The sequence below is a fragment of the Drosophila serrata genome, unplaced genomic scaffold (genome assembly GCF_035046125.1).
Source record: "Drosophila serrata isolate PLE 108 unplaced genomic scaffold, ASM3504612v1 contig_364, whole genome shotgun sequence".
Lineage (NCBI taxonomy): Eukaryota > Metazoa > Arthropoda > Insecta > Diptera > Drosophilidae > Drosophila > Drosophila serrata.
In genome coordinates this window covers 325,688-341,732 of record NW_028257262.1, presented here as the reverse complement: position 1 = coordinate 341,732, position 16,045 = coordinate 325,688, and positions in this window count along the sequence as shown.

The window sequence follows — 16,045 nt, the reverse complement described above, 5'->3', positions numbered from 1 at the left end:
GCCGCCAGCCATTTCGACCTGTCCGATGCATGAAAAGTGTGAAAACGAATTAGTGGCCGGGAACTGGACAACTTAGATTCCCGATTTCCCAGATGTAGCTGCAACCTGGCACTGGAACTGGGACTAAGACTACGATTCCTACGAATCTGACTGACGGAAGGAATGAGAGCTAAGGGCAGACAGAGGTCGCAAAAGTTATTAAGGTCTTTGGATTTCGTGATTTTTCAAGCAATGTGGGTGAGCCAGGGTCTGCTATAACCACATAAAGGTTGAGAATGTGGTAGATGTTGGATTTTTAAAAGGAATCTTGACTCTCTTATGGGTGTTTCCCATAAACATCTTTGTTATCTAAAAGGAAATTTTAGCAGAGTATCTTTGATTAGGTTCTTCAATGCAAACAAAGGAGAGATGAAACAGGTTAAGACTCCCAGGTAAACATCGAATACTAAAATATTATTAATTTTTAACCAAATTCCTTATGCCAAAAAATTTGCATAAATTTATGACTGATCTCTTTGTGGAACAGCTGTCTTCTAACCACTTTCAACACATGTCCCCTTGTTTACGATTGTCCATCGCCATTCGATTTTGCTCCACAAATGCCAGGCCGGAAAAGCAGGGGAACCAAAGCTAAATTGTCACTTGCACATGGGCGCCCAATAATTATAACAATGGGTGGGCCACGGCAACAGACGGCGCCGGCCATGGGAGCTGTAAACTGCATCATGTTCACAAATTTGTTTGCATTCCATGGTACCACTGACAAAATGCCCCAAAGTCCCCCGAAACGCACAAAATGCGGAAAAATCGAGGAGTTTTTTTTTTTTTGAGAAAAGCTAAGCCGACGCCGTGCGGCCATCGTCACATATGACAAATTTTGTTGTTGAAAATCGTGTAGCTGTTGCGTGTGGCTTTGCCAATCGACGAGGGGGTTCCAGGGGCGTGGCAGGGTTGGGTTGGAGAGGGGTGGAGGATCTCTGGTGCCACACACATGCGTGGCGCATGCGTGGTGGAGTCGGTGACTATGACAAATCGGCACATGGCAGGCGGCCAATTAGCAAGAAGAGAAGTCCATACAGACTGGTTTGATGCCACCTGATAGACTTAAGATTAATTATAGGTAAAGCCGGGCTAAGCTACCTTATGCTTGGGATATAGATAGAGGGGCTTAGAGATCAGTTTTAGCTTTAGGGCCTCTGTTACATATATGATTATAATCATTTAAAAGCAAGGACTTATTTTTTTCTATGCTATCTAAAAGTAGGTCTCTTATACATACCAGCTTAAGGCATTGAAAAGCGGATACTTGATATAAAATCTTATAAATGAATAAATATGATCCCATCTGATGATAATATGTACATTTGATCTAGGATTTTAGGGATTTTCTGGTTAAATTTCTATACTTATTTCAGGTTCTTAAGAAAATGATATTAGCTTCTTTCAAATATTTTTGTTGTACAATCTTTTCCGCTACAATTTAATAAAAATTTCCTGATGCACCACTTTCCACAGAAAAAAAAAAACACTTATGGCACTGCTACCACCCTGCTGAGTTCGGATGCTAACGAGCCATGGATATGTTTTCATTTCAAACTGATTTTGTTTTATGGACCCAGGCATGGGGCCTTACCTGATCGACGGGGACACCTCGCTTTGGCTCGCATCGATCCAGTTGGTCTTTTCCTAATGCCGTCACAGCTTTCCTCCAAGATCGGTTGCCCAAAACTCTTGTCGCTAATGAGCCGACGAGTTTGGAAGTTTGGGCTCTTATTTATGACACTTGTCTGTTTATATCTCGGCTTTTGTTTCAAAAACATTTCGCTTTGGCATCAATTAAGTGATTGCTAGGAAAACACGTTTGACAATGGAAATGTGAAAGAAAACTTTGTGTGTGAGAGAGAGAGAGAGAGGGAGATACGGCTCTTGGCAGTTGGAAAATATGAAAATTGAAATGTTTTATTAATATTTTTTTTTTCAACAGCTTTGACGCAAGTTAATTAAATAAGTTTGCTTCCATTTTGCGCTTTGGTTTATTGCTGTTGTCGACAACCGTTGCAATTCTCACAATTTCTGACAGTTCGGACACACGCTCCAAGAGGGGAATAAAAAATAATAGTTGGCCTTTGGGTGGCAACGCAAGCCCCTCCCCAGATGTGAATGTGATTAAATCTGGGGATGGTTTTATATATCCAGGTTACCAATTTGTCTAAAGCGGTTTTTAGAGATATTCATTTTAGGAAATTTATGAAATTATCAATATAAAATGCTGCAGAAATCACAATAGTTTTTAAATAAACATTTAATATATTTTAGACAAATACAGTATATAAATATTTATATATTCAGGGCTTAATAATGTACTAAAAGTTGGTGCTTAAGTTAGGGTTTGGTTTGAAACTAGCATAAGGGAAAGAAATCAATTTTTGTGAGTACTTTATATTAAGTTAAGTTAAGTTTTAGTTTTAAGGTAGTTTTAAGATAAACTGCTGTATCACTTTATATATGTAAAATTAAGTGATAAGGAAATAAATTTCAAGATAAATGCATAGCTAGCACAGCTGATTCTAAACCTAGGCTTGATTCTTATTATAGGATCTATATATGTACATGATATAATTGTCATAGTTAAGACTTACCGCAGTAGAGGGCACAAGGTTATCCTTATTCGTCATTACTTAGTTCCTTCCAGTGTAGAGTTATATTCTCAGTGACATCGATTAGGCTAGTTTTGGTATTATCCAGCTTCTTCCTGGTTATCCAGATGTATTCCACTGACCAGGTGACATTTTTGGGGTCGAAGGGCTTTCACTATCACAATCACCATAGATGTAAACACTTCGGAGGCCGCGCACAGAATGAGGTCAGCGGGAATGCAGCGGCTGTATTTATAGTCTGCGAGTGAAGAGAGCAGAGAAAGTGTGTGAGAGAGAGAGAGCGAGCAACAATGAGCTATCTCCAGAGATAGGCAGCAATAAGCACATATCTCTAGAGATACACAGAGAGAGATAGGCATACCGAAATAGAGAGAGAGCAAGAGAGCGGTACAGAGTTAGAGCTAGAGAGTTACTCTTCAGGGGTAAACAAATACTACGTTTTAGCTCAAAACAATCGTACTCTACTTAACCCAATCAACAAGTGTTTACGATTTTATTTCTTCAATTATTTCCTGGCTTTGGCCTGGCTTGAAACGTTTATGGCCTCGTCGGGTGGGCCCACAGTCAGATACAACTGCAGATACCCATAGATACATAGATACAGATACATTTGGGGCGTTTACATTTCATTTTCGGCCGCAACCCGTTTTAATGTCTTAAAATTTCGGTCCGCTGGCATTTTGGTAAATATTTTAATTATTTTTTGTTAAAGCACCGCCCCTTTCGTACTATGTAGGTTTCCCAATATCCAAAAGTAGATATTATCAAGGATTTAGGAGTATCTCTATTTAATCGATGGGACCTGCAGCGATGCTTTCTCATTAGCGGCTCATTAGGTGGGCCATTTGACGCCTCCACGCCCCGGCAGCCACAAGTGCTCAACACGGGAAGCTGGTTATTATTATGGAGCTTGACCAGCTGATTACAATGCGCAGCCAATCACCAAGACAATCGGCCTCAGCTTCAGCAACCAGTTGAAGCAGCAGCAGCAGCAATTATTTGCACGCGAATAAACAATTCAAAACATCTCTGGGCGTTTATCACTGCCCCTCGACTTGGCCATTTTCCTGGCCTGTTGGCGTTTAATTTTACGGCTTTATTAGCAGGGCCATCGCATCGCATCGGCTCTGCTTGGCCAACACTGGTAATTTGATGGCCCCCAGGGCTGCCACCTGCATCCATCTTCGCGATCTCACCTGGAGCTTGAGCTACTGTCGGCCAACTCCGAGGAGAGCCTCGGTGAGCCTCTTGTGCGGCGGTTGCGGAGGTCTTTGATGTGCCTGGAATTTAATTTGTTGTCTGATTTCACTTGAATGGCACTTCTTTGTCGGGACAAGGAGGTGAAAATTGAAATCTTGGGTTGCTTTATTTTTGGTTTGCTAAGTGGTCTCTGAGATTATACTACATTATTTTCAAACAGATTTGAATTAAATTGGGATCTTTAAAGACTGTTCCAATGGTACATTTGATCTTAACAAGAGGTTAGTAACCGATTAACCTATTTGTACTTAGTAGAGTGTATAATTGGATTAAATAAGGTGTAATTTAAATCAGTTTAGAATGCTTAGTTTATGTAAATAAAATGTATGCGCTTGCCTTTTATATATAATCTAAGCTAAGTCTACGTAGAGTAAGACCTTTTGCAAGAAGATTTATTATATTATTCACTTCAAAATGGGATTAATGTAAACAGAAATCGATGTTAAGTAAATTACAAAAAATCATCGTAAAGATAGCATTGAAAACAAGTAAAAGGATCCAAGGGTATTCGCAGGACATTGCATAAATATGTACAAAGATAACCTGTAAGCCAAAGAAATAAAGTTTCAAAGATATTTTCCTTTCGAAATCCTTTCAAATTCAAAGTCTTTAAAACCTTAACCCCATATTTATTTCCGGTCATTCAACCTATCTTTCTTCATTCCATTTCAAAATAAAATCAAGTTCTCAAAACTCGGTATAAACATTATCAATCCCCTGGAATCTCTTCGCACTCTTTAAGGAACTTTGATGAAAAAGCCTCCGGCCACTTGTTGCTCATGATTTATGTGTGCAATTTACGTTGCATAAAAAACACATATCCAATGCAGTTGGAACTTAAGAGAGGCTTACGGAATGTTATCCCAGATTATGAGCGGGAATTCAATCGGAAAATGCGAATGGAAAAACATTTTGTTTGGCGTTTAATGATCCGTCATTGACTTGGTTACTTTATGCTATGCGCCAGTCACGAACAGCATTCACTAATAATAATAATAATAAAAGTAATAATAATAATGATAGCAACTGTAAGCGCATCTTTCTGTGACTTTATGGCTAAAAGTGCGGAACAGGACAGGGCCAGGACAGGATGAGGACGCAGTAGACCCAGAACCGGACCCGATCCGGCCACAGCAGGCAATTGGGATTGGCTGGGCGTGCGTGTGGCATTTATGTCGAACTGTCAGGCCAGATGACAGGCCTAAAGTCTAGTGACAATGTCGCCCTAAAAGACAACCAGCCAGACGGTGAAGTTCCCCTCTTCCCTTGAGATAGGTTTTTATTTTTATTTTCCAGTTTTAGGCACGCACTCATCAAGCTAATTGCCATTTACACCTAAAAACTGCAATCAAATCGTTACCAATTTCGTCACTAATTTGGGAACGAAATGCGGGAGGAGTGGAGTTTTATGTCCGACAATGAGGTATTCATTGATACCCTGGAATAATATTACAAGGTAGTATGGCTAGTAAAGTCTGATTTAATTCTTGACAAACTAACTAAATTAGGAAATTCAGGTATTCTTCCTAAGATTTTACAGTATTAATCTCATTTTTGATAGTTTAAGAATATAGTTTTAAAATAGTTTCTAGTTCAATATACCCATTAAGTTCCCTGCTTTTCGGGATTGACAATTAAAATAAAGACATCGTCAAATAGTCAGATGCCTTTCCAAACCTTTCCTTCACTGTGTAGCATTTACCATTTTGATGGTTCCAAACATTTTTATGAGCCTTGTCTAAAGGTTTTCAATATGCTTAGATCGTTAATTTCTCTACGATTTGGTTTGATTCTTTTTTTTCTCCTTGGTCCGTTGATGGGGGTTTTGGACAAAATACCAGAAAAACGTTTTCGTGTCTCTGGATCCATAGATCCATAAAAATTCCGATTTTTAATATGCAAATTGAGAAATTAAGGTAATTCGCATGGACATAAAACCAAAGCTGGCAGAAGACAATGGAAAAGGCTTGAGGAAATTCTGGGCTCAATTAATAACTATTTTGCGATAATATCGATCAGTGATAGTAAAGTTTATCGCTGGATTGTAAAAAATCAACGGCACGCTGTGTTATTGGATCAATTATTCAGTCGACGAGGATGAGGCGAATGGCTATCGACTCTAATGAACACATTACATAAAATGTTGAGTTTTATGCCCCACTTTGAGAGGCGGTCATTTTTTTACTTTTAGTGTTTACTGGACGACGCGCCAATTAGAAGGGTCCGAGGAGAGTGGAGTCGTCGTATTGGCGTCGAACTTGGCTTTAATGGCAATGGGCCAAGCCATGTGTCTGGGCTTTGGTTTTTATTGTCTAGCTACTGATCTGTATCTGTTGTATTACTCATGTTACTCATGTTACCGGCGTTGCAGCGGCATAAGAAATGTGGCCGCTCCTCATCAACCCGGTCATTACTTGATTAAGTTCATTTCGCGGCCCAGTTTGGCCCAGTTGGTTGTTGGTGGGGAAAAACGATACGGGAAAGCGATACTATCCAGATTTTCCCCGGGTGTGTATGTGCTACCAAGAGCTTCGTAAATCTCTGGCTTATACTGTCTAGCATTTCACCTGCTCGAAATGCTTCATAATTCAGCAGTTAATTGCATTCCAAAAATTATTTCAATGACTTATACAGAAGGAGTTATGAGCCATAACGAATCGAATTTCAAAATCAAACTGCTGCTTTGGCTTACACAGAAAATCTAAAGTCTTGAATCTTGAGTCTTGTGTCTGGCTGCTGTCTCACCTCATCAATCAATGCTCGTAACCCGAAATCGAAAATCTATTTTTGCTAATATCGTATAATCTTGATTACTCATTTCCGGCGCACATCACAACATTATTGTCAAAGGCAATTGCAGGAAGATACAAATAACTACAGAGATAAACTAGTGGATACTCTACTGCGAATATTAGAAACTTTAACTTCAAGTATTGCATTTATCCGTTAGATAGTTTCTAAGACAAAAGAATCTCGAGTAATCTCAGAGAGAAAAAAAAGCAGAAATTGCGCCCAGTCATTAGGCCGAGAAGAGACCTGATTCAGAGCCCCAGACAAGCGGAGGCCCACAGACCGTCAAGTACTCAATAACTCACATAAAAAATATATGTAAAAAAAACCCGAAACGTTGGAAATAAAATGATCAATACAAGAGACGACGTTCCTACGTACATACAAGAGGGGGCCAAGCTCCGCGGATCGACAAGTAAAAGAGCAAAACGCAACAACGAGAAATTGAAAAGCCACAAGTCATCTCAGCTGGTGGCTTAAAAGGCGCGTGCTAAGCCATTCATATTCATAAAAAGAGCCACAGCGAGAGACCCCAGAGCCAAGTCGAGTCAAGCTAAAAAAAAAGAGTAGAAAATAAAAAAAGGATTGGCCAGACTGGGTCTAGGGTTGGACACCGGCGGGTGGGTGAGGGTGTGAATCTGAGGCACCACCAGCAGCAGCAACATCAGCTCAGCTTCAGCTTCAGATCAGGCCAAAAAAGGAAAAAAAACTGGACTGAAGAGAACCCAATGAAAGCAAATGGACCTCCACAGCAGCAGAGGGATCAGGAGGGGATAGAGACCCCAAGACCGAAGACCCAAAGACTGAATGTCGGCTACAGTTCCGCAATGTCGCCGGGCGACAGCATCAACATCAACTCAACATGGTTCTATATACTGTAGAAAGAAGCAAACCAAGGAAAAGAAGCGTATATAAAGCTCATTTTACTTTGATAATAATATTATTTATTATATACCCTATACCCTACCAGGAAGTATTTTTAAATGGGCAGTCAAGTGCCCCAACTATGAAATACCTAACACTTTCCATTTACCATTTTACATTCAAGAATATTGCATAGCTCTAAAGTATTATTTTACTACTTAGGAGCTTATAAAAAGTGGTACTTAAAATTAAATTTAAATTTATTTCTTTTACTGAGAAATCAGAATTTCCGACAATTCTAGATCTGGGAGCTGGAGATACCAGGTTCAATGTCTTGTACAGTTTACTGTTGGATCATGATCTTCTCCCAATATTTGCTCAACTAAACAATCGATTTTTTTTATAATAACCCCTTACATACTTCATTTTAAAACTAAAATACATGTTGTTATTATTTTATAATTTAATGAAAACCATCTCATTTATAAGAAATTGCATTTGAAACAAAAATTTAACTTAATTCATTCTCTCACTGAGAAATTCGAACTTCCAAAAACTCTACATCTGGGTGCTGGAGATACGAGTTTCATTTCCTGCTACAGGTTGGATAATACTTTTCCCAATATTTGCTCAACTAAACAATCGATTTATTTTATAATAACCCTTTACTTACATCACTTTAAAATTGAAATACCTGTTGTTCATATTTTATAATTCAATGAAAAGTAACCTATTTATGAATGAGTCTTATAAGCCAAAAGCTACACTCTCAAATCAATCAACCTTAGTTCCATTTGCATACCTTTTCTCTGAGTTCTGGATAGTCTCCTCAGTCTTTGAAATCACATTATTACCGAAGCTTTATAATAGGAAATACACATTAAGGGTATTCAAGACTCTGACAAATGTGGCTTTTCCCTTTTCATATTTGTTTCAGTTGCCTTTTTTAGGGATGGGCATATCCGATTTTTTTGTTGTTACAGCTAAAACTTTACAGAGGGACTCTGCTGTCTGCGGAGTGTGTGTTGTTGTGGCTGTTGCCGTTGATGTTTTTATCTTGTAGTCAGTCAGTCACAGTGGTCGTTGTCATGGCTGTTGTTATTCCCCCCAAGATGCTGTTTGGGTTACCTTTGGCTGGGCTTTTCGCTTTGGCGTTTGGTTTCTATAGACTGGCTGTGTGATTTACCAGTTTGATTGATTGGATTAGGTACTTATGTTATTAATTTACTTCTATTTATAAACAAGCCCGCCGGACAAAGGCCTCTTTCGAGGGCTTTTTGCCCCAGTCCCCCTTGGCTCCTCGTAGATTTTCAATTTTCATTCAGAGACAATCGATGGCATCCATGAATGGTGAATAGATGCTCTGCTCGGCCTGACAAATTGTAAAACTGAGCTGAGTCGAGTACAGTTCGACCTGAGCCTGGCGATTAATGCTTCATTTCCGGCCAAAAAGCCGGCCTGATGATATCAACTTGGGCTAATTTATTCAGTTTTTTTTTAATGTCAAGTGTAAAGAAATTAATATATTTTACTAAGATTGTGGAGCCGCCACAATCAAAACCAATCAAAGACCAATCAAACAATCAAATCGTTTTCAACACTTTAGCATAATTGTAAGTTATTTTACCTCACAGCCACACATTTGCATTAATCGAATTGATTTTTTCGAACGATCGGCATTTTTGCGATAAGCATCGACATCTCACAGGGGCGAGAGTCGAAATTTTCATTTTCATTAATTGAGGCAAAGAAACGGTACAGCCAAGAGACACACAACTGATCAGATCTGATCTCAGGTGCTGCATCCACCGAATCGCCGCTGATAAGCATCGTCACATTGGAGGGGAAAAAAGAAATCAACAGATGATCACACTCGGCTGGTGGTCTTCGGTATTTTGGCCTGGTCAAAATGTCAAACTCCTCTGGGTCTTGAGGCCTCCTCATTAGCGTGGCAAGTGTGGAGCAGTGTCAGCGTCCGATAGCGACGCCTGGGCCAGGTGTAAATGTAAATAATCTTGGCCACGTTGACACTGCACTAGACTGCACAGCATGGGGGCCAGAGCATCGTCTGCCGGTTAGCCATAAAATGTTGATTTTTTCATACATTTTCCTTTTGGTATTTCTCAAATTGGGGTTTTTTACAAAACCGAAATAATCTTTGGCCATAGATCTGTAGTCAGAAATTGATTTTTTTCCCCTGTAGAGATTAATGTAGATATTGATGTTCTTATGATATATTAAGTCAGGAAGAAGTTAAGAAATAGTTAAATATTAATTAATTATTTACTTTGTTTATTCTTCAAGATAAAAAAGTATTATAACACAACTTGTTTGTATAAAAATCATTCAAGAAATTTATATAAATTTTAAATTCTTGATAACTATTTACTCTTTTGAAGGAAAACAACTTTATGCAATAATGTTCATTACTTTTCTCTTCATAACTTACCTCTAAAATGATGTAGCTTCATTATTTCTTCCCTATTTGTTTTTTTCCATAAATTTAATATCAAGTTAAAAAAAAGTTACTATTAAAAAAAGAACTTAGTTCCTTAAATGCGTGTCAAGTCTTGGCTGTTGTCTTGTTGCAACCTCTTCCACAAAGTTACTTACTTTCGTTGCGCTAGTAATGAACTCAGAGTCTGGCTCAAAAGACACAAAAGGTAGAATGGCTGAAAGGCTGGCTGACTGAGGCATTGGAGCGTTGCAAATGCATTTTAGCCATTTTGTTGGCCGCTTTGGTGACGTGTCGGGATGTCCGCCACGCTCCATTCCCTTCATTGCCTCTTGCCTATTGCCACTTATTGCCTTGGGCGTCGCTCCTTTGGGGATCAGCGGAAGGAGCGACATCAGCATCAACATTAACATCAACATCAACATCAGCATCAACATCAGTTGCGGCAACAGCAGCAGCAGGAAAACACTACCACATCTCAACTTGACTGGGTCTTTGGGCTGTGGGCCAAACCCTTTTTCTATTTCCGCTTGAATCTTTTTGGTATCCAGAAAGATGGCAGAGAGCATCTTATCTAGGAGATGAAATCGAAAACAGGAGACTTCTTTTTGGAGCTTGATTTGAAGCAGAGTATTAAAGGAAGTACGAGACGGGAGTCTTTTATATAGGGGATTATGGGATAAGTACTTATATGTGTCTTCAAGGTAAGTTCTTTTCAATTCTTGTATATCAAAAATGTTCCTTTTGAAAAATGTAACTGTGTATATACTTATCCATTCATAAACATTATCTTCTAAAGCTTTTCTGTTCGAAATGATTTTAAATCTATATAAACAATAAATGATTTAGGACGTAAGTCATATTATTTCTTATGATTTATTAATATTATTATCTTATTGATTTCAATTTATTCTTTTATGTGTGCATTGAACTATGTATTCCGTTTCCTCTCTTAAAATATACATAAGTTTACAATATAAGCTTTTTGAATACCTCGAAAATGGATCTGAAAATATATCTAATTTAAAAATATAAGATCTATATACATAGTTGTAATTGTCCTTAAAATTCTTTCTAATAATATTTATGTTATATTTCAAAATTCAATAAAAAATCTTTAAATTTTATAAATATTTCCATAACTATTCCTATATTTGCCAAGCTAAAAATTAGTAAATGAGAGCCTAAAATGAGAATAAAATTAAAGGTACATGGCAAGACCTAAAGTCAGTCGTAAAGTAAATGATCAGTTCGAACTGAGGACTGGTGGCTACCCAATCCCCGGGGATCCCCCTACCAATTCCTTGGATGGCCCAAGAGCCTGGACCCTTTTTGCTTGTCCCGCTTTGGTGACATTCTCGTTGTTGAATTGTTGTTATGGGTTTTCGCTGTTCCTGTTTTGCTTTTGTTGCCGCGTGTCATTTTCGAAATTATATGTCACACTTTTGGCGTTAAAACAGGCACACGACCAGAGAGTCCGACCCGTTTCAGAGTCCTGATTTTTATTGTCATGTTTTGATCTTTTCTTATTTTTTTTTTTACTCGGATTGCCTTTTGTTTTTTATACATTTCTTCTTTCGTTTTATTTTTGCTTTGCGCCGTCTTGTTGGCTGTGGAATTGGACTTGGAGTTAAACTTAAAGTCGAGGAATGCGCATAAAAGTTTTTATGTTGTCAGAGCCAAGTTAAGACGGCTGTTCCATTGGCATTGCTGTTGGCCTCAGACAGCTCGGGTCGAAGATGGCTCGCACTCGGGGCACAACTCAATTGAACCGTTAAATGTATATTCAGAGAAATCATTCTAAAAAGACAATGGAATCATAAATTCTTGCGTCCACTTGTTGCATTTACTTTTATTTTTATTCCCAGTGGCCAGTGAAGCGTTTAATTTGAAATTTGTCCCAAACGAAGAGGCAGTTAATCAAAGTCTGTAAACTGTAAAGTAAGGTAAGTGAGTGGGTGGTCTCGTCACTGCTTTTGTTTCCATCAATTTGCATCGTTTTTTGTGGCCCACAATTTGACATTTATATGAAGATCGCCCCCATATGGGTTTAGGCCAAGAGGAGTCTGTTATGCTGGTAGCTTTTGTTGACCCAAAAAACATGTTTATACGCTATAGAAATCTTTTTCGATTTCGTTTCGTTGTTGTTTTGTCGACAACTCGTTAAAGTTGTCAATAAGTGCACCATTTTCGGCTTCTTATCAGCAAAGTCACATGATATGCACCGAAACCCAGACGAACTCTCGTCTCGTTTCAACAATTTAAATGCTAATTTCCAGATGAGGGAACTTCGTTTTGTTTTGGGTATGTTGTGATAATTACCTCAAGTTATTTTTATTTATATTTCTCTAGATAATACACACTCGGAGAGTGAGTTTTGTTATCTATGGGCTTTTACATTAAATACCGTTGGGGGAATTTGTAAAGAAATGCTAATTCTGCGGCGCGTGTGTGTGGTCCCCTCAAACTAATTGGTTTCAACGTATCAACAGAAACGAAGAAAACCCAAGTTCCAAGACCGAAAATAAATTTCTTCCTAAATGGTCGATAAGTGTAAGTAGCCAGCAGACGAAGAGCTTGCTCCTCTTTTGGCCAGGCCAAGAGACATGCCCTGGCCACGGGCCTAAGCAAGTTATTAGAATTCTTGTCATCTGGCCCAGGAACAAATTTACATGGCAACCAATAATTGAACAGCAATTTTCCATTTTCGCCACAAATTGCCAAGGACGTGAGAAATAAAGTACGGGCGGCATTCGTGGAGAGGTGCAGATGGAAAAACTAAATTGATTTTTACACTGGCGAATTATTTGAATATGTATGTACAGTAAGGAAAATACATTATATAAAGCTATATTATTAAATTGGAGGGGACTTTGAATATAAACAAGACAATTGATTATACGATTTAAGAGAAATTTGATCATAACTAAGCACTAGCTTTTTTTGAACACAAAGTTTCCTAATTTCATGCTTTAGGCACATTTGAAATTCTTTTAGTAATCCTAGAATCCTAATCCTTCTTAATACAAAAGGCTTAAAATATCCTTTCTTTTAAAGTGTATGGCTTTGCAGAGTCCATGCTTGCCTAAGGACACACACACCGAGTGGTTGGAGTAAAAGTCCAGTCAGATTAGCAGTGACCAACACATGTTGCTGATGTTGCTGTTGCTGTTGATGCTGCTGCTGCTGCTGCTGTTGCTGCTGCTGATGTTGCTGCTGTTGCTGCTGCTGCTGTTGCTGTTGCTGCTGTTGCTGCTGCTCATCAAGGAACGACGCACGCAAGTTGTAGCTACACGTTGTACATGGTAGCCGCCAAGCCAAAGGGACAGGGACAAAAATTCCGCTCCAATCGCCTTAGTCCGAGTCCCTGTACCCAGCCCTTTGTTCAACGGCATGTTGCAATTTTAATTGAACCAGCCATTAATTAATTTAAACGCAAAGGTATCGGTAGAAAGAAGTCAAGTTAAATTTGAAAAGCAAAAGTCAAGTCAAGGATTATTTGGTGATCAGGAAGACTAAGAGATCCTTGTGATTGTTCTGTGTAAATAAAAAAAAATTATTATGTCATGAAATGTATGATAACTCATGTCATGAAATGTATTATAGCTCAGAATTGAAATTGATCTTTAAAATATATATATTTTTCTGATATCTACGGTTAGTTAACTCGAGGTCTAATCTGCATAAAACGAGAAATATATAAAATGATATATGTATTTATTTAAAGATGTTACCATTCCCTTCTATATATTCTGAAAAATTAAATATATTGTGGATACTGGGACTCATCTTATTATAACTTTTTCCGATAAAGGGTCTAGATTGAAAAGTAACCTTAACATCTTGCTATACTGCCAGTTTCCTTTCCCACTTGAATGCAAATCCAAATGGAGCGGCAATAATTTCATGATTGATGGCCGCGTAGTTCGGTTAACGGCGACTGCTGATCGTCGATTTTAGATCGCAGATCGGTGGAGATCGGTGGAGATCGCAGTCTTTCGATCCGTGCGATCTGAGCGATCAACCGTTGGCAGGCTTTCGCATAAATAATAATAGACTTCTGGACCAGTTGTGCTAACATGGCTTGTGGTTAGCGTAATAATTCATCGGCCCCGGCGATGGGGGCCATCATTAGGCAGTCGAAACGGCTACTGAATTTGTGATCGGCCAGGCCGAAAAGAAATATAAATCGCAACGTAAAGACTCATCATCGGTTCTTTTTTTAAGAGATTGAGAGAGAGAGGATTGGAGATGAGCGCCTGATCTTCCAAGATATGTGGGGTGAAATATCTGTAAATTTTGGGGCGTGTCATTTCGATCGGTTGGGGAGTTTGGTCTCTGTGCAATCACGATAATCAACATTAATTGTGAATCAATAAATGCACGCCTTGCACTGGCCACTCCAGGGGCGGTGGGGGCGTGGCTGGGGCTTGGGTAATTGGCTCAAACGTGAGCAGAACGCGTTGCCAAGTTTGTTTAAAAAACCATTAATTAGTGAGCATAATTGCCGGAGAGCTAGCTTTAAGATTAATTGGAATATAAAGATATGGCAAAACCGATTTTCATGTGACAATCAATCGGAAATGTCTTAGACGGTCGTTGGAGTTGGTCATAAATATAATAGTTAGAGAAAAGTAAAATAATAATACATTTTAAAGTCACCTAAACAACTTAAAATTTATTTTTTATTTATTTTTAAAGGGTTGCATTTGTATTATGATAGCACGATCTGTGTTTGATTAGGAATATAGTACAGACTTAGATTTATGTTGATTAAATAAAGCTGAGTCTATTATATTATATTCTCTTCAGATCTGATTTATAATACATAAAAATGTTAAGAGCTTTATGTTTTAAATGTAAGTTTAAATAGTTACCTTTGATTTACTATTTTAATATATATTTGTTCGTATTTAACTTAATGCCTTTATAATTTATGAACAAGTTTAATATATTAATGGTATAAAACCAGTTCTGCAATTTTTTTATTTAATTCTCCTTTCAAATATCGTTAGATAGTCCATTTTCTATAGCTAGCTCATCTCTAACTCTGGTAAATCAAAAGGCAGGTATTCTTAATTGCCGGTGAGAGATGGCGAGGGAGTTGAGGAGCCATATAAAGCGATAGACAAATTTAATTGATGTCGGCGACGCGACTGGCGATATGTCAGCTATCTATTTAATGCTTCGATTTTAATTCTGGGCCACTTCCTGTCACTTTGCAATAATTACCCCAAGGAGCAAGCATCTCACAAGCCTGCCAAAAGGTGGATACAGTGGAAATGGGGGAATGCACTAATATATTTGTATACCAATGGTGGGCATTTCTTTTATGGAAAATTATTGCTATTTTTAATGCAAATGCGCTAATTACAAACACTGATAAGGCAGGCGGGTCTCGAAGGCCTGGCCAATGCATTAATTAGGCATTCCAACGATCTTGGGAGATGCTTCGGACAGGAGTGCAGTGCTGTTAGTTAAGATATTTTTTAGCTGGTTATGGGAAGAGTTTCATTAAGTTTATTTAATTTTTGGTAATGTATATTCTGTTAAAAATAAATATGATAGTGGTTTGGAATTTTATAATATTTTTAAGGTGCCAAACTTGTGAACAGTTTCCAGTCATAAAACCTCTTTAGGGTTAATTTAGTTCGTCGCTGAATTCGAACTTGAGAATTATAGAAGCAATATCTGCAATAAATAAAGCTGAATGTTTGTGGGATATCATTCTTTTTTTCTATTTCTCTTTGGGTTATTCCCAATAGTTTAAAATTTATAAAAAATTGTTTATATGATATGTAGTGATTTCCAATGGAAATATGTTAAAATATATTTAAATATCATTTTAGCTTTGGTTATATTTTTTTAAATATCAATTTTACCTCTTCGATATTGGACATCTCTTCAGAGGGAACCCACCGTCCCATGTCCACTGGACCACTCGTCCAGCATCGAGTGTCTAGCGGCGCCTTTGGCCGAATGCAAAACGCCCGCGGCACAATGCTATGTGACAAAGTGG